This window comes from Salvelinus sp. IW2-2015, unplaced genomic scaffold (genome assembly GCF_002910315.2).
Source record: "Salvelinus sp. IW2-2015 unplaced genomic scaffold, ASM291031v2 Un_scaffold694, whole genome shotgun sequence".
Taxonomy (NCBI): Eukaryota; Metazoa; Chordata; class Actinopteri; order Salmoniformes; family Salmonidae; genus Salvelinus; species Salvelinus sp. IW2-2015.
In genome coordinates, this window is record NW_019942597.1 from 166103 (window position 1) to 189249 (window position 23147).

General features: G+C 39.5%; 1 pseudogene; it reads left to right on the plus strand.

Moving 5' to 3' along the window:
• Positions 1-2144: 2144 nt before the first annotated feature.
• On the plus strand, positions 2145-6971 carry LOC139023981 (titin-like; annotated as a pseudogene).
• The last annotated feature ends 16176 nt before the right edge of the window (positions 6972-23147 follow it).

The window sequence follows — 23147 nt, forward strand, 5'->3', positions numbered from 1 at the left end:
ATTTGAGGCAGTCCCCTCTGAGTGATACTGGGCATATTTCTGACCCGACATTGATGCAGACTTTGAACAAATCTGTAGGTTCCAACAACCCTAAGGATAATGTTTCAGAATTAGCTAGATCAGAGGCAGACATGGCAAATGAGAGCAAACAGCATATACTATCCAGATTTTCTGAAGATTTGAGGCATTCCCCTCTCAGCCATACTAGTGATATTACTGATCAGGCATTAATGCAGGAGCTGGACAACTCTATAGGTTCCCACAGCCCTGAAGAGTATGTTTCAAACGTATCTAAACCAAAACAAAGTGTTTCAAAAGAAGCACCTACTATTACTGGGTGTGGTCTGCAATCATCTGCTGCGCCAGTCAAAGTGTCACAAATGAAGCAGGCATTTGAGGCACCTGGGTTGTCAGAGGCACCTGACTTGTTAGATACCACTTCTGTTGATGAAGTGAAAAAGTCCACAGAGTCATATTTCCCTGAGGAGTATATCCCAGAAGTTGCAATCCATCTTGATCATGATGATAAGTCATTGGCAACTAATGTTGTGGAAGGAACTCCACTGCAGTCCAAACAAAACAGTATGTTAGTAGAAGGTAGTGATACACAGATTCCGAGAGCAAAGTTAATTTCAGCCAAAAGTGGGCCAGAGGTTGTGTTACTAGGTGGTGCACAGATTTCTGCCAAAGTGAAATCAGTCTCCCCCAAATGTGCCCCAGTGGGTGTCCAGGCCATGTCTGATACTCTGGAGGAAGACAATGAAATCTGTATGATTTCTGGAGAAACTGTTGAGGAAGCTGACATAATTGACACCCACAGTCACTTAAGTATAAGAGAGGTGCAGGTGTCACCAACGCTTGTCAGACCTGAGGCAGTTAAGGCAGTAAAGACTAGCCATTCAACAGAATGTATGGGACCTCATGTAAAAGATCAAAATATGATAGAGGACAGTCTTTGTGAAAAAGTCCCAGTGTTGGTGACCCCAGATGATGTTTCAGCGTCAGTCTGTGATGAGTCTGTAGAGCTAAAAAGATTATCTGGCTCATTTGCAGCTCCAGAAATTCATAGATTGGACACTCAGTCTTCTGTTGGCAATGACATGACTGATATTAATGAAAACTTGTCTCTATCTGAACTCTTAAAGGATAGCGCGTTTGTCAGTGTTACTTGGGCACATAGTGAAATTGTTAGTGAAGAAACAGCAGAGGAAAACGAGGAACATGCTGTTGCTGAGAGTGGTGAGCCTTCAGTGGTTTCAAAATCAATTAACGTCAAGCTCAAAGGAGATGGGTGTACAGATTATCTTGCTGCACAAGGTCCACAACATCAAGCAGAGGCTAAACCGGAAAGTGCTGATCTAAGTACGGCTGTCAGTGAAGGTGCTTCAGGTGTGATCTCACTTGAGGAGGAGGTAGTAACCTTCAGTACTGTTTATGACTACTACCACCCACCAACTGAATGGGGCAGACCCTTATCACCAGAGTCAGATATGTCCATTGAGTGTGGTAGCACATTTAGTGAGGAATTAACAGAAATCGAGCAGTTCTATACTCCAGATTCTTCAAATGAAAATTTGCAGCTCCCTAAAACTCCAGAATCTTTCCACACTCCTGAAACTGAAACCCCGGCAGGTTATATGACCCCTAATGAGTATGCCTTCTCTCCTCTTGAACGTAAAAGACCATCCACTGACTCCAGTGAGAGGTTATTTTCTCCTGCTAAGTTCTTGAGGTCACCCGATGATGAGGGCATTGAGACAACACCCCCTGCATTTAGATTAGATGAAGGACGTTTCCTCTCAGAGCGTGCCCTTGGCCTTGGAGGACTACAGGAAAAAGTCCAGGGAATCCCTCCGGCTTTCCTCAAACCTCTCACCAAAAGGAGAGTTTTTGAACATGATTCGTTATCGTTTTATGCTGAGTTGTTTGGGTTGCCTTCACCTGAAGTGAAGTGGTTTAGAAACAAAACCCAATTTGTTGCAGATGAAAGGATTACAATGGACAGAGATGGTGACAATATCTGGCTTGTTATTCAGAACATTACGAAAGCTGATCAAGGTGAATATATTTGCGAAGCTGTTAACTATGTAGGAGAGGCAAAAAGCGTTGCACTAGTTGTAGTTATATCCAACGAGGCCAGATARATGCRCCCACCACCYMCAGTCACCCARCAGCATGTGATGGAGTTTGATGTTGAGGAAGATGATGACTCATCGAGGTCTTGCTCCCCTCAGGAGATTRTATTYGAGGTGGAGRTGGATGAAAATGAGGTTAAAGAGTTTGAGAGACAGGTGAAGATAATTACCYTCCCAGAATACACCGCTGACAATAAAAGTATGATAATATCACTCGATGTTCTRCCGAGTATGTWCGAGGAGAGTGGAGTTGACTTTGTAACGCAAGAAAGGGATGATTTGAAAATAGCTTTTGAGGTTACAGAAATGCCGCCTCGCTTCATCAACCCAATTTGTGATATGGAAACCCCTGAGAATACAACTGTAATGTTTGAGTGTTCTCTGATGGGAATTCCATCACCCATAGTATCATGGTTTAAAGGTAACAAAAAGATCCCTCACGATAACAAGAAATACTTGTACTCATCTGATGGAGACAATCATTTTCTTAAGATTAGGAACGTCAGCGCTCATGATAGTGGAATATACACCTGCAGGGCCATCAATGTGGTTGGGGAAACTCTTTGCCGGGCATCTCTTCTTGTGTTGAATCCTAAAAGCTTTATAGGAAAAACAAGAGGGAGAGAATTGACAGCTGTGTCTCTTGGTAGTGCTAAAGTTCAGCCTCAAAAGTTTGACTTGGTTGTTGGGACTGAATTTGACGGTGAGCAGGCATCAGAAATAGAGCTGGAATTTGAATTTGAGCAGGAAGCTGATGAATCACAAAAGGCTGTTAGACTTGTAGCCATGACGAACAATGAGATGAGCGAGCAGGGACAGAAATATGTCAGTATCAACTTTGGCGTTTTCGCAGAGCCCGCCAAAGATGATAAAATAGTTTTCAAAGGAAAGTCATCAGAATTGTGTAGTTTCCGGTTTCAAATGACTGAAACTCCACCAAAATGCATTATTCCTTTGACAAACATCACTGCAGCAGTAGGAACTCCAGTGGTCCTCCAGTGTTTAGTGAATGGTAAGCCTCATCCCACCGCTGAATGGTACAAAGATGGCGATCCAGTGAAAGACACTCGGTACATGATCCAAGAGAAAGCATCTGGACATTTTAATTTGATCATCACAAATGTCACCCAAAAGGATGCCGGAGAGTACAAGTGTCTTATCCAAAACAAATCTGGATATACTGAAACAACTGGTTTGTTGAACGTGTTCTAACCTCTTCATGTCATTTGTTTTCATGTTGACGTTGAACTCAATTAAAATGTTTTTACTGTATGTAAGAAAAGTAGCTTTTATTCATTATAATGTGACACTTGTGAAAAATGTTCTGAAATTAAGTGTAGATCCTATTTATTGTGTATAGTGTGTAGTCACTTCACACATCAGAATGATTATACATGTTATAATCATGTTTGGTGAAGGGGAATGTTTGCTTTTCAAAACAGTTTTTCAAAAAGTTATTGCATATTGTTTTATTTAAGGTGACAAAATGCGTATGAATACTTACCACCCATGTGTAATCAAAACATTGTTATCAAGGCATTCGTGTTAGGCCCATATTAAGATCTTGTATCAAAATGTCCAATGTTTTAATTAGCCAAATATTTCAAATTAATCATCTACGTATGCATCCATGATAACTCAGTGTTGTTAGCATGATAGAGTATATGTTATTATATATGGCGTAGTGCTTAGAATCACTGATGTGGAGAGTTTAGTTAGATTTATTTATCTTTTGATGAATGAATGATTTTGAAAACAATCTGGTACACAACAAAAACATTTATCGAACACAATTCAAATGTATTGTAGAGTATATTTTTTCATTAGGACCACAATGTAAAATTTCACCATTCAAAATAAAACCTTGGGGTTGGCTGTAAAATCATATTTTTTAAAAGGTTCATTATATACAAACTGTGTGTGCTGTAAATACATGTATGATTCACTGTATATTTAAGAGGCAATTGTATTCTTAATGAATACTATATATTTGGGGTTATAAAATATTCACAAATTTGACTGATCTGAATGAACAAGCAATGTATTCATTTGGAAATGGGAGTAATTGAAATACATTATTTATTTGTACAGAAATCACTTCAGTTTGTCTCTAACAGTTTTTATTTATGTATAAATAAAGGAGGTATATGCTGATGTAAATTATTGTATGGTGTTGTCTTGATATCACCCTTTATGCTTATGCAACGGACACACAATTGACCAGCATGACCCTTTCTTTTATGGAAACTTTATCTCAATCTAACTCATTATTTTTTGCTCAGAATATTCTAGCTCGACTGTGACAACAGTGGAAGAAGAACAAGAATTCTACACTTCTGGCCTTAAGTTACCTCACAAAACAAACGCTATTCAAGTACTTTAGAGAAAAAAGAAAAAAAAAGCCTATCTTTTTGACCCAACTCTCACCAGCAGCTGTCAATGTTGGAGAGGCAGCTAGATTTACTATCACAGTATCTGGCCTTCCAAAGGTACTACTTACCTGGAGGTGAGAAAGAGAGCTTCAACTACAGCTGAGCAATGGGTTGAAACATTTTTCAAAGCCACTGGCCAACCACCTAATTTCACTAGCCAAATCAAACCTATAAAATTCCAAGAGGGAGGTGAGGCTTACTTTAAGTATAAAGTAACCGGTGAACCAATTCCAGATGTGCAGTGGTTTAAAAGTGCTCATCAAATTCAGTGTGGTAAGTCTTGCATTATAGTGAACAACCCAGATGGCTCTGGCTTCATCAGCATGAAGGGCATCCAACAGCAGGACAGTGGTCTCTACACATGTAAGGCTTCCAACCCATCTGGGGAGGCCTCTTGTAGTGCTGATCTAATTGTGTTTAAAGAGTCTGTCTCTGTATCTCAGCATAAGGAACACATGGTTGTTCAAAAAGGTTATAAAGTATCCATGTCAGCTGAACAAGCTACAGAGTCCCACTTGTACGAGGTCAAACTTCCTGGAGAGGCCAGGGCCAGCATTCAGGCAGGACATCAGATGGTGTACACCATTGGCACAGAGGACAGCCACGTTGTAAAAACCCTTAGAGAGTTGGATAACTCAGCGGCTACGTTCCAAAAAGAGAAGGTCACCCATCAGGCTGCAGTTCTGCAGTCACATGAGGTACAAGAGAGAGTGTCTGTGCGTGTCACCCTTCCACTTCAAGTTTCAGTAGTTCCTAGGAAACAGCTCCGTACAACTGCCTTTCATACATCTGCTGTTCAGGAGAACCCAAAGCTCACAAACCAGCACTGTGACCGTATCCAAAGCCCAGAAGTCATAGAGCTTCTATCTTCAAAAGAGAAGCATTCAAAATTAATGTCTGCCTCTTCTGAGGAGATAACCACCTTGGCGAGTGTAAGCACGGAGATATCAGGTGACAGGAATGCAGATAAAGTAAAGCCAACCTCCGAGCCAAAACATCTTGTCAGTAGTCATCAAGTTGAATCCCAACTGTCAATTTTAAAAGAACGATCACAAGAAATTCTCAAGCCAAAGGAGGAGAAAAGTAATAAAGTCAAAGAAGGCGTTAAGATATTGTATTCCGCTATGTCAACTGAAAAACAGATGATTCCTGAGGGACATACAACAGATGTGCCCTCTGCTGATTCTGCTCTTCAATCTTCAGTGACAAAAGGATTGTTCAAACCAATTCTCGCCTTGGTTTCGGAGACTAAACAAGCATTATCAAAAGAGACTAAATTCACCATGCAGAGACCGGATGCAGAGAAGGCTCTCCTTCGTAAGGATTACATTATGAAATCTGCGCTGATAGCTGAGGAGAAGCAGATGTTACAAGCGGACCACACAGAACAAGTGCAGAGTTTAGAAAGTGCTATCTCAGTATATTCATTTGGAGATAATCAGAGATCAGGATATCCTACCATCCGAGGAACCCTTTACTTGGGAGAAACCAGCTGTAGAACAAGCAGGTGCCAGGAAAAGCCCTACTCTTTTACAAACAGTAACCCACAATGAACGGAGATCTGTAACTTGCGAAGATACCACTGAGTTTGAGGCCAAGAGAGACACAATGACCATTCAGCCCCAAAAACAAACCCCTACCCCATTACATCTTCAATCAGTTCATCCAGAAGGTGCCTTAACCAAAGAGGGAATTATTACCATTGAAAATCCAGACCAACAGACAGCAACACAGAAGCAGGAGAAAGATAGAAAACATGCAGCAACCTCAGAGGAAAGAAGGGAGCTTAGCGCAGATTATTCCAAAGATCTTGATGTGTCCGTGACAGGAGTTCAGTCAGAGCTTAGAACAGAACCCAGACCACAGAACATTCTTCAGGTCACTTCACAGCCCATGCAGCTACCCAAAGAAACACCATTTACTAGTGATGTCAAACAGCACCGTGCATTAATCCAAAAAGAAGATTGTTGGAACATCATACATCATACAAGTTTGGCAGATAGTCAAGCATTAGAGGAAGGACATACTGTGAGTTTAACAGCTGTTGACAAATGTACATGCAAAACCAAAATAGAGCCTACAGTACCTATTGAGCCCATACAAATAGTGAAGAATGAGATCGCAACTGAGAGTAGTGCACTTCTGGAAGCTACAGATCAAGATTTTGCCATCCTTAGACAGGATGGCAAAAGTCAGTCAATAACGATGGATGAAAAGTGTATGTTGATCGGTGAAATGTCCCAACAAATAACCAAATCAGAGTCGACAACAGTGAGTGTTAAAACTCAGCCCAAAATGACTGTTTTCATCTCAGAGTCTGGAGAAAGTCAAATTCTTCCAAAGGAGCTCACATGTGTTATTCGGTTTCAAAAACCAACGAGTTTGGACATCAGACATCAGTTGAAAGATGCACTTCAGTCTGCTGTAGCTCTTGATCAGCCACTTATACTAGCAGATGTTGTTGGAAGTTTGGAGGCTAATAAGGTACAGGAAGTGAAGGTACGCAAGGAACCGAAACATGCAATGTTCACTTATCTTATCACAACATCAGGTGCCCCTATGGAAATAACAATTGTTTTTGAAGGTCAATACCCCCAGACTGCAGATCTAAGGACTGAACTCCAGGCAGCTTTCTACTCAATTGTCTATCGCGAGCAGCATGTTCTTACATCTGACCAACCCGGCACAATGCAAATCAACAAGCCCCAAAGACTACAGGTTAGCAGTGCAGCTTCCAAAGAAATGCTGTCATCGGTAGTGGAGACTGTCAAAGTAGCAGAGAGTGTAGTTGATTTTTCATCACCTAAAGCTCAGGCTGCTGCACGAAAGGAACGTAGTGTGGTGCAAGAGTCCAAGGTAACTCAATCCAAATTGGGTGCTCCAGCAAAGAAAGTTACTACAGAATTACATGCTGAGTTTGAACAGTCAGTACAGGTGGCCAGACTGGTGGATAGAATGACTGACTGTGACTGTATGACTGTAAACGCTTATGAAAGAGACGTAGGTATGACTGATATCACCACTGACATGCCCATGACATCCATTCCAACTGAACAGTCTTTAGATGTACTCATTCAAAAAGAACACAGGAAGGAATTTATTTCAGAAGAGGTCAGAAAATATGATCCTCCAGAAAAGTTAAAAGATTATCCAGATATTGACACTTTTCTGGAGGACATTGCCACAGAGGAGCATTGTAAGGTTACATACGCTGTGACAGTAAAGTATGTTACAAAAGTTGATTGGATTTTCAATGGACAAATAATTAAATCAGGCAAAGAGTTCAAGTGTTCAAAAGAACATGACACATACACACTTACAATCATGAAAATTGTCAAGGAGAAGCACGAAGTAGAGTATTTATTTGAGGCTGTGAATGAAGCTGGAAAGACCACAACATCATCAAGACTCACAATTGATTCCAAAGGTTGGATAATGAGGATAGTTTTATTTTTACTCATCACCATACACATAAAGAACTACATTTTTCTAATGTGACATTAAAAAAAATTCTCATCTTGGCAGCAAACTCATACTTTATTTCATATATTGAAATGTATATAATTGTCAGAATGCTTTTACCATACTTTCAATCCACCACTAATTCACCTTAGTATTGTTCTATATCATTATCCACATGCTTATTTATTCTATATCATGCTCAGGTATTTTCACTTTTCATGCTTATAAAAAAAGTTAGCGTCACCCATTAACTATTACATTTCACTCTTGGCCATTCTCCACTTGGCACTGAAAACTTTTTGCATGTTTTCAAGAGCAAATTTGTCATGGTTTCATTATTCATGATGTGATGAAGTCACTTTCCTTCTTCCTCCTCTAACCATTCCACCATTTCTTCACAGTCACTCCTGGAATGCATCCCACCATACCGTTGCATTCCACCATCCCTGTTCCAGCTCTGTGCACTTGTCTACATGTTCATTTTCGCATTATTATCTACCTGTGTACTAATTTACTTTTATTTTTGTGCACATTATAGTGCCACCTGTTTTCAGGTACAAAATCATTCCCCTGGAGATCAATGTTGGCAGCGGAGCCAAGTTCGAATGTGAAATTGAAGATGCACCAAATGTGAACTTCAAATGGTTCAAGTCTGGCACTTCGATCAAAGAGAGTGCAAATTGTCACATTCTCAGTCAGCAACTGACATCTTCATTGGAGCTCCTGAGCCCAACCAAAGCTGACAGTGGTGAATACACCTGCAAGGCTACAAACCAGCATGGCAGTGACACCTGTGCTGCCATACTGACAGTGACTGGTGAGTGAACTGTTTCCTTTAACATTATTTATACAACTGTATGTACAGTATATTGATGTTTTCTTTTCAGGTTTAATGTTAGACAAAGAATTGTAATGTCCACCTGTTGTCTCAACCTTTGTATAGTGTACCGGTTTGTCATGTAAATTAGGTATCCATATCCTATTACCTTTTCCCTATCTTTAATTACTTTTTATAGAGATGTACCCGCCAGTATTTAGTACAATGCTTGATCCCATGACTTTATACGTGGGCAAAGAAGCATCATTCCAGTGTGTAGTTACTGGCTCTTCGCCAATGACTATTGTCTGGCACAAAGACAATATTGCTGTTTCTTCTTGGGGGAACTATCAGATAACGTCTGACAAGACCAAATACTCCCTACAAATCAAAAATCTTCAGCTGATCGATCAGGGTACTTACCTTTGCAAAGCATCGAACAGCGTTGGCACTGCTACATGCAGTTCAGAGTTGAGGGTTATCAACAAACCCAGTTTCGTAAAGACCTTCGAGACCTCAGTGTCTTCAGCCATTGGTAATACACTGAGGCTCGAAGGTCAAGTGGACGAGGACACTGGAGTGACCATCACCTGGATAAAGGATGGCAAAAAGCTCCATCAAACAATGGACTGTAAACAATCTTTTGAAGAAAAGGTTGTTGTTCTTGAAATTACTAAGGCAAATCTGAAAGATTCAGCGAAATATGTCCGTACAGCTTCAAATGATTCTGGGAGTTTAACTTGTTCTACGATGTTGATGGCACAAGGTAAGGATTTAAGTTGATATCTTGTCGTAACGCAGTGTGTGTGTGACTACAGATACTAGTTTAGAAAATGCAACCGTAAAAAAAAAAAAAGACTGATCATTTAATTATATTTTAAGACACTAATGCTATGCAGCTACAACATATTCTTATGTTATTTTTTATGTCACAGTATTCTCTTTGGTGGTTACGTATTGGTTATTGTTTGACAACACGTTTACTGTTTTGCAACGCAATACTTCTTTCAGAACCCCCAACCTTTGTTAAGAAAATGGAACCAAAGCTAATGTGGAAGCAGGGCATAGCTGCTCGGATGCAGTGCACAGTCAAAGGATCAGATGAACTCAAAGCTTCCTGGTTTCTGAATGACAACGATCTCAGTGATGGAGATAAACATACAATCACTTTCAAGGCTGGTCTTGCAACTTTGGAAATAATCGATGTAAATGTGTTAGATAGCGGAAACTACACTTGCGAGGTGTCAAACGAAGCTGGTAGTGAGAGCAGCATCACTGAGTTATCTGTAAAAGGTTTGCCACCATTACATATTTTATTTGCTTAAAATTATTTTTCAACAAATCACAAATTACAGATAGCTGTATTTTATTTAATCTGATCTTTACTCTTAGATACCCCTTCCTTTCGAAAAGAATTGCAAATGGTTGAGGCAGTGAAGGGAACTCCTGCCGTACACGAATGTGAAATTAAAGAAACAGCTCCGTTTGAAATCATCTGGTTGAAGAATAAGAAACCGGTCGTCGCCACAGATAAAAAGTATAAGATCATCTATCAGGAATCCATTGCTCGTTTGGAGTTCTGCTCATTTGAAAGTGCAGACATTGGAGATTACCAATGTTGCATAGCCAATGATGTTGGTCAAATCACCACTAAGACGCTGGCCAAACTTAAAGGTTGGTATAGCTGGTAAATAGAAAACTCATATTGATTTGTCTAAATATGTTTTATAAATAACATGGTTAATCGATTATATTTGTATAGAACCACCAACATTTGCGAAGAAGATTGAAACCATTACAGCAACATTGGGATATTCTGTGAAACTGCAGGGCACATTGAAAGTCTCACCCCCCATTTCCATCAAATGGATGAGGGACACTGAAATGTTGAGAGATGATGATCCAGATATCAAAATGACATTTGAGAACAACATTGCTATTCTGTCAATAACAGCTGTTGCCATTAGCCACGGCGGCAAGTGCACTTGCCAAGCAGAGAATGAGACTGGACAAAACAAATATGATGCCACTCTAACAGTTCAAGGTTGGATAACAACTATTGAAACATTTATTTAAAACATATACATAATTTATAAATTTGTAACATTTACACACATAATACTCTTGTGACAACTAAATCGAATTCATTTGACTTTATTGTAGAACCTGCTAAAGTCTTAGAGAAAGCAGAATCCATCAACGTGACTTCAGGGGACTCTGCAACCTTGGAATGCAAAATCGCTGGAAGCCTAGAACTTAGAGTGAAATGGTTCCATGATGGAAAGGAGATGAAAGGGAATCGAAAATATAAAATCACTCTAAAAGATAATATTGCCATCTTAAAGATTATTGCGTCTGAAAAAGCAGACTCTTCCGAATACAGGATGGAAGTGTCCAACCGTGTTGGAAAGGACCAGTGCTCTATTACTGTGCTGGGTTAGCTTTTCTTCTTCGCCTCTTTTAATAGTTTGTTTTCATGAAATCTATTTTAACTTGCAGTGTGAAATAACATTTTCTTTTCAATAAACAGATCATATCATACTACCCTCTTTCACAAAGTCTCTGAAAAGACTTGATAGAATTATGGGTAAGGATATTTCAATGGATTGCAAAGTATCTGGATCCCAGCCTATGATTCTGTCTTGGTTCAAAGATGAGAAAGAGATAAAGTCTGGAGATGGATATCTACCTGAAATCAAAGACAACTCAGCTGCACTGAAAATTACTAAATTGGAAAAGGTTGATGCTGGAGTGTACACATGCCAGGCAACAAATTCTACAGGATCTAAAGAAAGCAGTGGAACCTTATATGTCAAAGGTTTATAAAGCTTAAGTCATTTTCTAGCCCTATGTCACACTCTCACATCCAATTGAAGTAGGCCTATCACATTTTCTAGGGATAATATGCTGATGAAAAATAAATATTTTCTTCTTCTTAACGGATTTTAGAACCTCCAGTTTTCACATTGAAAACTGACAAACAAGATGTTGTACCAGGATCTACCATTGTCTTGAAGACTTCTTTCACTGGAACAGCTCCTTTTACGATTAAGTGGTTCAGAGAGGACAAGGAGATATCAAGTGGAGGCACATTTTTTATCAAGAAGGAGACCTACTCAAGTTTTTTGGAATTTCACTCAGTAAAACCCACCGACTTGGCTAAATACACATGCCAAGTGGCCAATGACGCTGGAACGGTAGCATGCACCGCTGTCTTGTTTGTGAAAGGTGCCATTTCCTCATGTACATTCCCAGCTCAATATGCATTTGTTGTTCTTGCATCAATGTTGGTTTACTTGTCTGATAATCAATGTCAAACTCTTTTTTAGAACCTCCAATGTTTGTGATGAAGCTTGAGTCTACGAAACTAGTGGTGAAAGGAAGTGCTGTGAAGCTGGAGTGTAAAGCAACCGGCACCCCTGAGATCATTTTTAAGTGGTTTAAGAACGAGATTGAGATGAGACAAAATGAGAAATACAAAATGGCTGTTACCAACTCAGTTGCCTCACTGGAGATTGCCAACTGCTCTGTTGATGATAGTGGAGATTATGTTTGTGTGTCATCAAGTGATGCTGGTAGTGACCGCTGCAGCAGCAGAGTTACAGTTAAAGGTTTGTTGAGTATTCTGTTTTTTAGATTCATAAAATGTTATTTTATGATTGTATTCTGACTTCATTGCCATTTTCTTTTAGAACTTCCAATATTTACGAGGACCTTTGAATCCAAAGAACTTATCAAAGGGTCTAATATTATGTTGGAAGGACAGCTTGCAGGCTCCGCTCCATTCAACACATCTTTTTACAAAAACACAAAGGCGATCAGAAATGATAAAAGACACAAGATAGTCTTAAAGGATGACATAGTTACCCTCCAGATGTTGGCAATTGAAGCCGGAGATGCTGGAAAATATCAGTGTACAGTAGAAAATGAAGTTGGGAAGTCATCTTGTGATTGTGAAATGACACTGAAAGGTTGATGTGAAAACCTTACTTTTAAGTATATTTATCTGTTAATTTCGGTATACTTTCAGTTAAAATGTTCTATGCTTTTCCACCTATAGAACCGCCATCATTTGCACAAAAGATAGAGAACATGAATTCCCTAGTTGGCAGTGAGATTTCTATGCAGTGTACTCTGAAAGGATCACTACCTATGACTGTGTTATGGCTGAAGGATGACCATGAGGTCAAAGATGGTGAACATGAGCAGATGTCCTTTGAAGACAGGACAGCACTGCTGCGTATTTCAGATATTCAAACAAAATATGCTGGGAAATATACTTGTCAGGCCAAAAATGAAGCTGGCAGCCAGAAATGCTCTGCGTTATTGGTAGTCAAAGGTTGGTTGACGTTTATGAGGATGTTTTTCAGTTTGGATTTTATACTCTGATGTTGAAAATCATTGTTTAATGTTATATTTATCACAGAACGAGCAAATATCACTGAACTTCAGTGTTGGTTCTCAGGAACCAAGGTCCTTAAATCCAAACGGCTGAAGGATGGAAGAGAGCTGACATCAGGACAAAGATACAAAGTGCAAAGCACAGATAATAGCTCTTTACTAAATATTCTCCATACAGAGAAAAGCGATAGTGGAGATTACACCTTTGATCTTTCCAATGACGTTGGAAGCAGTACTTGTGAAGCCACAGTTTCTGTCCTAGGTCAGCTAATTTATAAATATTTTAATCAATATTTTGAGATTTTTGTACAGGTATACCTGATTGGACAGTATTCTCATTACTTTCTTTTTTATTTATGCAAGATCAAATCATGAAACAATCTTTCACAAGAAAACTGAAGGAAACGGAGAGTATCAAAGGATCATTTGCCCACTTGGAATGTCTTTTGTTTGGCTCTCTGCCCATATCTGTAATCTGGTACAAAGATGAGAAAGAGATCAAGACTGCTGATATTGTGAAGAGCTCAAATGCTTCTTTCAAGTGTCAAGTCATTGGCACAAGTCCTTTTGAGGACCTGTGGCACAAGGATTTAAATGAAATTAAATCCAGCACAAAGCACAGCTTCTCACAAGTACAGGACATTCTGAATCTTGAAATACAGAAATGTGATGGTGTAGATGTTGGTGAATATGATGTTGAATGCTTGTTCAAATTAATTGCAAAATATCTGGATCTCTTCCTATCACTGTGGAATGGCAGAAAGATGGGAACAGAATTGACGTTGGTGGAAAATATAAACTTGTTCGTCAAGACATTTCTATGTCTTTGGAAATCAGACAGTTAGAGAGAGCTGATGCCGGCACTTACTCTTGCAAACTGACAAATAAAGCAGGAAGTGTTGAATGCAGTGGGGCAGTGGTGAAAGGTCAGAATTGATCAAAATTATATACATTTTATATATTTCTCTCTCGTGTTAGGGTCAGGCCAGCTGATTAACTTGGTTGCCATTGTTTCTTTAGCGCCACCAAGCTTTGTGCTGTTGCCTGAGTCTCATACAGCCCTTCCTAACTCCAACATGTGATTTAAGAGCACGTTTAAAGGAACACCTCCTTTCACAGTGAAATGGTTTAAGGATGACACTGAATTGATCACTGGACCATCATGTTTTACCGGACTGGAAGGATTATCTTGCTTCTTAGATCTTTACTCAGTTGGAGTTTTGCAAAGTGGAATTTACTCTTGTCAATTTAAAAATTATGCTGGCATTGAAAGATGTAGTGCCGCTTTAATGGTGAAAGGTTGCAACATGCTCTTATTTAAACTAATGCATTGGCTTCCATCTCCCCATTTTTCCTCAACTGGCTTCGATTATTCCGTCTGTCCTCGATTGCTTTTATCTGTGCTCTATTGCTTTGCATTTTCACAGCTCCTCCACCACCTCCTTTTCACAGCTCCCTGACCAGTTCACAGCACCTTTACCTGCTCCTCCATCACACCAACAAATGTTGTGTCACTCTTCCCATTTCCCTTGACACATTCTTCTTGCCTTTACTCCTTAACTGATGCATCAAGTCATCAAATCACATCTTTTTGCAGTTCTTTGCAAGCCTCATATTCTTTCACTGTGTCAAGGTGCATGTGCTTCAATAAGCTAATTTTGCAATATGTTGGCTTTGCAGAACCTCCTGAATTTGTGCTAAAATTGCCAGTCACAAAGTTTGTGAAGAAGTGCGAGCCACTCCATCTTGAATGCAAAGTTAAGGGTGCGCCCTCTCTGCGAATGCAGTGGTACAAAAATGACACTAAGATCACAGATGGTGACAACTATAGAATATCATTTGTTGACTCAATGGCAGTCCTTGAGCTGCGCACCACAAGATTTGATGACAATGGAGTCTACACCTGTGAAGCAACCAATGACGCTGGAAGTATAAGCTGCAGCACAACTCTTAGAGTCAAAGGTTAGCCAGTAATAAATTACATTGGATTTTGATGTTTTCCATATTCCATTTAATATTCCATAATAATCCATTATTAGTATAGTGTCTGTTGGTGGTATTACACTGGTATGTATTTGAAGCTTTGCTGCGTGTAGCAAACAGCTGCTTCTTAACGATTCTCAATGTTTTGTAGACGCACCATCTTTCCTCAAAGTACTTCGGCCAATTGAAGGAATGAAAGGAAAGGATGCTAGCCTACACTGTGAGATGTTTGGCACAGCACCCTTTGAGATTACCTGGGCCAAATACAAAACGCCACTAAAGGAAAGTAGGAAATATAAGATTGTGAATGAGGTTACCGCTGCCACTCTTCATATAATTGGATTGGAAGCTTCATATTTTGGAGAATATAAGTGCAAGGCACCAAACAGTATAGGATATGAAACATGCCGTACCACAGTTAAACTCAGAGGTTAGTAGAAATGCGTCGTCGGTGGGTATTTTTTCCCAGATTTTTTCGATAATTGATCCAGCTTTTAACCATGAATTACTCCTTCATGATGATTTTTTTTCACCTCTCCATTTTTGTACTCTCTCAGAACCACCAACGTTTGTGGAGAAATTGTTGAATACGACATGCACATTGGGTGAAGAAGTCACCCTGACAGCCACTGTCAAAGGCTCTCAGCCAATGACTGCATCTTGGATACAGGATAAGGATCACATTCTCAGAGATGGTGACATCCAGAAAATTACCTTTGAAAACAACCAGGTCCCTCTTAAAGTCTTTAAAGCAGACTCACTGGTAATGGGCAAATACACGTGCCAACTCCGAAACGATGCCGGAGTTGTGGAATGTTTTTCTAACATAACTGTATTAGGTTTGTACATTTACATTTGGTCTCTAATTCCATTTTCTCCCCTAATTCGCTTAATTTTTTCCCCAGTCATTGCTTTTTTTTTTTATTATTCCGTTTCTGTAAGCACTCCTCTGCTCGTGTTCTTTATTTTCAGAACCCGCTAAGGTTGTGGAGAGACCAGAGTCTTTCAGCGTGACTGCAGGTGATATTGCAGCTCTAGAAGTCAAAGTGTCGGGGACACCAGAGCTGAAACCAAAATGGTTTAAGGATGGAGTCGAGCTTTCCTCTGGCCAGAAGTACAACATCTCCTTCTCAAAGATGATCTCCAGCTTGAAAGTGTTGTCTGCAGAGAGGATTGATATGGGAGAATATACATTTGAGGTCAAAAATGAGGTTGGCAGTGATCTCACCAAATTAAACCTCACTGTCCTAGGTTGGTGGCCCCTTCCTATACACAGTATGATATGACATTTTTCTAATTGTCTAATTGCCTAGTGTTTTGCCTAATGCCTGGTTACTAACCCTGTCCTCCTATAACAGATAAAACCATACCTCCAACATTCACACGGAAACTGAAGGAATCTCAACCTATTGTTGGAAAAGCTGGAGAAATGGACTGCAAAGTCTCTGGTTCTGCACCTTTCACCATTACCTGGTACCATGATGAAGAGGAGATCAAAACTGGACCAAATTATGAGATTGCATTCAGTGACAACACCTGCACACTTAAAGTGCCCACTCTTAAGTGGTCTGACTCTGGAGTGTATAAATGCAAAGCCGTAAACAAGGCCGGAACCAATGAGACCAGTGCCTCTTTCATTGTGAAAGGTCAGTAAATATACATTACTTGTTTGGGCTTCGTAATTGCTATTGATTTTTGATGTAACTGATTTAATGTCAGATGTCTGCAAGCTAAAAAGTATGTCTTTTTTCTATTTAGAACCTCCTTCTTTTGTGATGCCACCTCAGCCATTGGAAGCAATGCCTGGCACAAATGTAACTTTCTCAGCAATTGTCAAAGGAAGTGCCCCACTGAAACTGAAATGGTTCAGAGGCACAAAGGAAATTGTGTCTGGAAAAGGCTGTGAAATTGCTCTACGGGACAATACAGCTACTCTGGAGCTATCCAAAATTGACAAATTCCACGCTGGAGAGTATACATGCCAGATTATTAATGATGCTGGGATGGAAAGTTTCCTAGTTAACCTGTCTGTGAAAGGTTGGTCAATAATTGAAAATAATATTTTTATTATATATTTTTATTAATAGAATTAAAACAACATTCACATTTTTTATCAGAATGTGGACTAATAAACTTCTGTATGATTTTACTCAGAACCTGCTAGCTTTGTTAAGAAGCTGAACGACCACTCTGTTGAAAAGGGAAAATCATTGATACTTGAGTGCACATACACTGGAACCCCAAAGATATTTGTCACCTGGTATAAGGACGGCAAACAGCTATATGCCTCTTATAAGCACCACGTCACTACCACAGAGACCTCCTGCATCTTGGAGTGTTTAAACAGTGACGATAAGGAAGCAAGTGGGGAATACGCTTGTGAAGTTTCCAATGATGCTGGAAAGGATACCTGCAAAGCACAAGTGTTCATTTTAGGTTCGTTTGCCTAAATTGACCTGGTAATTTATTGGGATTGTCCTATGCTGTATATATCTGATGTACATGTGCATGTTTCTGATTTAACTGTTTATATCTGTCACTTTAGAACCACCTCATTTCATTGATCATTTGGAGCCAATGGAAGTTACTGCTGGTGATGCAGTTTGTTTGAAATGCCATGTTGGAGGAACCCCTGAAATTAAGGTGGCTTGGTTTAAGGCCGACGGAAAAGTGAGGTCCTCCCCTAATTGCAAAATAGAGTATTCCAAAGGCATTGCTTGCTTGAAATTGAGCAAAGCAGCCGAGGCTGATATTGGTGAATACACATGCAAAGCTGAAAACAGAATAGGATCAGCCTCATCCAGCTGTCGTCTCTCTGTCCAAGGTGATGCCCTTTGTCTTTTTTTAGGAATGTTCTCTTTTTAATCAGAAAATATTCAGCTTTGACTCTGCATTGGTTATGAAATTAACAACTAGTTTGAAGAATTTTCATAATTTTTTGCAGCTAATGTCATATTGTTTGTTAAATTATCCTATTTTCAGAGGCAAAAACGCCACCTACCTTCCCCAAGAAAATAACCAGCATTCAACAGACTGAAGGAAAGGAAGTTAAATTTGAGTGCCGTGTGGCAGGCTCCTCGCCCATTGAGGTCTCTTGGCTTAAAGACGGTGAAACTGTGAAATCCAACGACTATACCATGAGTTATGATGATAACACTGCTGTCCTACAAATATCCAGAGGTGAAATGAGACACTCTGGGGAATACACTTGTGTTGCTACCAACAGTGTTGGGACTGCATCCTGCAGAGCCAAACTCACTCTTAAAGGTCGGTCAGTTGTTCCTCAAAGAGGTTGTTGTTTTACTTGCTGACCTGGAGACAGTGCACGTTCTGTATTAGTACAGTATCATATTGTACAGTATCAACGCTTTCATTTCAAAGTATGCTGTATGTTCCAACTCTTTCCCATCATTGAACTTTTAGAGCCAAGATATCCCCCTGTCTTTGATAAAAAGCTGTCACCCGTGGTGGACGTTTCAGTGGGTGATAGTGTGGAATTGGAATGCCACATGACTGGATCTTTGCCATTAAAAGTCACTTGGTCAAAAGATCACAAAGATATTCGATCAGGGGGAAATTACAAGATGTCCTGTGTGGATAACACCCCACACCTCACTATATTGAAAGCAGATACATCAAATTATGGCTGCTACTTTTGCCATGCCACTAATGACATTGGAAAGGACTCTTGTTCCACTGAAATTACTGTCAAAGGTATTTGGCCCACTGCCTCACAATTTTAGTCCCTCATGTTTCTTGAGAGAAACTTTTGGTATAGTACTGTTTGCTTTAGCCTCCTTTGTCACATTAAGTGAACATTGCAATCTTGTTTCGTAAACCATTAATGCTTTAACATTTTTTTTTCAGAGCGCAAAATCCCACCTTCATTCACCAAAAAGCCCACAGAGACCCTAGAGGAAACGGAGGGCAAGATGGTGAAAATTGAGGCACGTTTGTCTGGATCTCAGCCCATGACCATTAATTGGTATAAAGATGACAGTGAGATTCACAGCTCTGATCACTATGACATGTCTTTCAAGAGCAACGTGGCTGTGTTGTGTATCAAGAGCTCCAAAGTCTCAGACTGTGGGAGGTATACCGGCACAGCCACCAATGAAGCAGGCACTGCCTCTTGCAAATTGACAGTTACCATAACTGGTAGGTCCATATTATTATTTGTCTACTATGTTGTGTTTCTCCATAGAAAGTTAGATATAAATAATGTGTGTCTGCATTACCATATGCCATGTATGTTTTTCCATGACTCTTCCTTATTAATCCAGAACACAAGAAGCCCCCTACATTTGACCCCGCTCTCAAACCTGTCACGCTGACCGAGGGTGAGAACCTGCACCTTAGCTGCCATGTCCATGGATCCCCTTCTATGACGATTCAGTGGATGAAGGACAGGAAAGACTTGAAAAACAAGTCCAGCAGTAAAATAAGTTTTGCCGATGGTGTTGCCTCTTTGGAGGTCATGCGTGTATCAAAGAATGATGCAGGGGACTATCTCTGCAAGGCAACCAATGAGGCTGGTAGTGAATTCTGCAAGGCCAAAGTAACTATCAAAGGTACACGTTCTGGACCATATTTTTATTCAAATCATATCCAAACATTTGTTGAATCAGCTGTCATGAATGAATGGTTATGGTTTTTATAACAGACTTCTTGAATTATGCTTAATAGCAGAGAAATCCAAAGCAGCACCTGAACCCGCTGAAGAGGAACCAACAGCAGCACCAGTAAAGAAACTGGACAACTTGTTCTTCATCGAGGAGCCCAAGCCTTGCCATGTAGCCGAGAGTAAGTGTGATGAAAAGAGATTTAGAAGCATTTCATTAGTATTCCATTAACAGCCTACAGTTTTTATTAATAGTTGGATATCTAACATTTCCATAGCATGTGATGTCTTCAATATGTTGTGTTAAATTCACAGAGGGCACTGCAACTTTCATTGCCAAAGTTGGAGGTGATCCTATTCCTAATGTGAAATGGATGAAGGGCAAGTGGAGGCAGATCACTCATGGTGGACGCATCACTATTGAGCAGAAGGGACAGGAGGCCAAGTTGGAGATCACAGAAGTAACAAAGTCTGACTCCGGACAGTACAGATGTGTCGCAACTAACAAAGCTGGAGAAATAGAATGCAGCACCGACTTGAATGTTGACGAAAGGAAAGAGGATGCTGGAGTTGAGGGAGACTTCAGAGCAAAACTGAAGAAGTAAGGGAATCTGTCTTTGACGATTGTGTCTCTACCTTTCACATTCCACAAGAAACTACACAAATAATATTTTCCATGCATATCTCTTCTATGTTTTTTCTCCACAGGACTCCATCTAAACAGAAGAGTCCTCGGGAAGAGAAAGACATTGACATTGTAGAGTTGCTCAGAAATGTGGACCCTAAGGAGTATGAGAAATACGCCCGTATGTATGGAATCACTGACTACCGTGGACTTCTTCAGGCCATTGAGCAGCTGAAGAGGGAGAAAGCAGAAGGAAGTGGAAGACCGGTAAGTTCATTTAACATTAAGTTGTATTCAATTGAATTGAATGGCTTTTAATTTTTTTCTGAACACAATTCAATTCAATACTGAATTTCATTGCTTTTTTAAAGACATAATGGTGATACTCTAACTACTTCTGCTATGTCTTTTGGTGTGATTTAGGAACCGGAGAGAGAGAGAGAGTTGGATGAGGATTTGGTCGCTCTTGTGGCTGATTTGCAAAAGAGAATGGAATGTACTGAGGTAGGTTCCTCATTAGCTGTCACAATGAACTGTTTGACAATGACAACAGCAGTAATTCATCATATATTGTATGCATATTCATTTACATTAATGTCTAAGCATATATTTTTTATTTATCTGCTTGTAGCCGGTCACCGTGAATAAGGACATAACAGATCAGTCTACAGTCACCAACAAGGTTGCTACTTTTGAGTGTGACATCAAGATCAACTACCCTGAGATCACCCTGTCCTGGTACAAGGGAACTCAGAAGCTTGACAACAATGACAAATATGAAATCAACATTGTTGGTGACCGTCACATCTTGAAGATCAAGCAGTGTCAAACCAAAGACCAGGGAAACTACCGTGTTGTATGTGGCCCACATATCTCCAGTGCCAAACTGACTGTTATCAGTGAGTATCCATGGATCTGCATTTGTTCATTTTGTACTTACATTAATGTTATTGATTTAAGTCTTTATACTGTATCGGTAAATACTAATAGCGATGCACTTTTGTTATTTGTTTCTTTACAGATCCTGAGGTTGAGAAACATCTGGAGGAAGTTGCGGGACAGGAGGGCCAAACATGTACTCTGTCTTGTCAGTTTTCTATCCCTAATGTCAAAACCCAATGGTTTAAGAATGGAAAGCTCTTAGAAATGAAACGCAGATACTCGTATGAGGTGGTCAACAACATTCAGAGGCTCTCGATTAAAGACCTCAGACCAGAAGACCAAGGACGTTATACCTGCAAATATGAAAACCTCGAATCAACTGCAGATCTCTTGGTTGAAGGTTTGTATAGATTTAACCATGGAATGGGTTGATGTTGGGGTTGATGGAATGGGTTGATGGAGTGAAGGTCATCCCAACCTGACCAAATTTTTTCCTTCGTCACATATTTTGTCACTAATATTTAAATATTTTCACTCATTTTCAATTTTTTTTTACTTTTCATTTTACATTTTAATTTTAGTCCTGGGCGCTCTGATAATACATGTACACTACCGTTCAAACGTTTGGGGTCACTTAGAAATGTCCTTGTTTTTGAAAGAAAAGCACATTTTTGGTCCATTAAAATAACATCAAATTGATCAGAAATACAGTGTAGACATTGTTAACGTTGTAAATGACTATTGTAGCTGGAAACGGCAGATTTTTTATGGAATATCTACATAGACGTACAGAGGCCCATTATCAGCAACCATCACTCCTGTGTTCCAATGGCACATTGTGTTAGCTAATCCAAGTTGATCATTTTAAAAGGCTAATTGATTATTAGAAAACCCTTTTGCAGAGTTCCTCTGTCCAGTGTCTGTGTTATTTTGCAAATGAAGCTGGTTGAGAGAATGCCAAGAGTGTGCAAAGCTATCATCAAGGCAGAGTGGCTACTTTGAAGAATCTCAAATATAAATATTTATACTACATGATTCCATATGTGTTATTTCATAGTTGTGATGTCTTCACTATTATTCTACATAAATATAAAGAAAAACCCTTGAATGAGTACTTGTGTCTGGTACTTTAAATCTAAATGAACCTTATGAATCTGAATACTCAACATATATCTGTTTTTTAAAGAATCTTATGAATACTATTATGAATGAATACTATTATGAAGAAGAGATGCAAAGGAGAGAGTTGGAAATGAGAGGTATATAGCCTTGAATTGTTTTATATTAATCATCTTTCCATTAACATCAAACCCCTTAAATTCATCATAAAATAATTCACTAATGTTCGATTATTGTGTGAGATTTACGTCATATTAATAGTAACCATCACCATTATCACTACCTACATGTTTTTACTTGTTTATTCACGTTTGTATGAATAACTTAGTAACATGACCTAACTACTGTTTCTGTCAGTGATCACCACCATCAATTTAACCAACTCCATTTGAACATGTTTGTACACGTTTGTACACCTTCTAAAAATATTGTTCAGTTTTGTAACACGACCTAACCAGTATTCCAGCATTTCCTCCTGATCTCCAAGATCATCTACACAACTAAATATTTTATTCAAATTCCAAAACGTTTGTAGTACAGAAAATCTCTACAGCCACAGGTATCCCTTAGAATAGATGTTACCATTGGAGTCTGTCTTCTAGCAGCTAACTCAAGCGGGCAAACAGTTCATCTTTAACGTTCCACCTTGAGACACATTATGCTACTACAT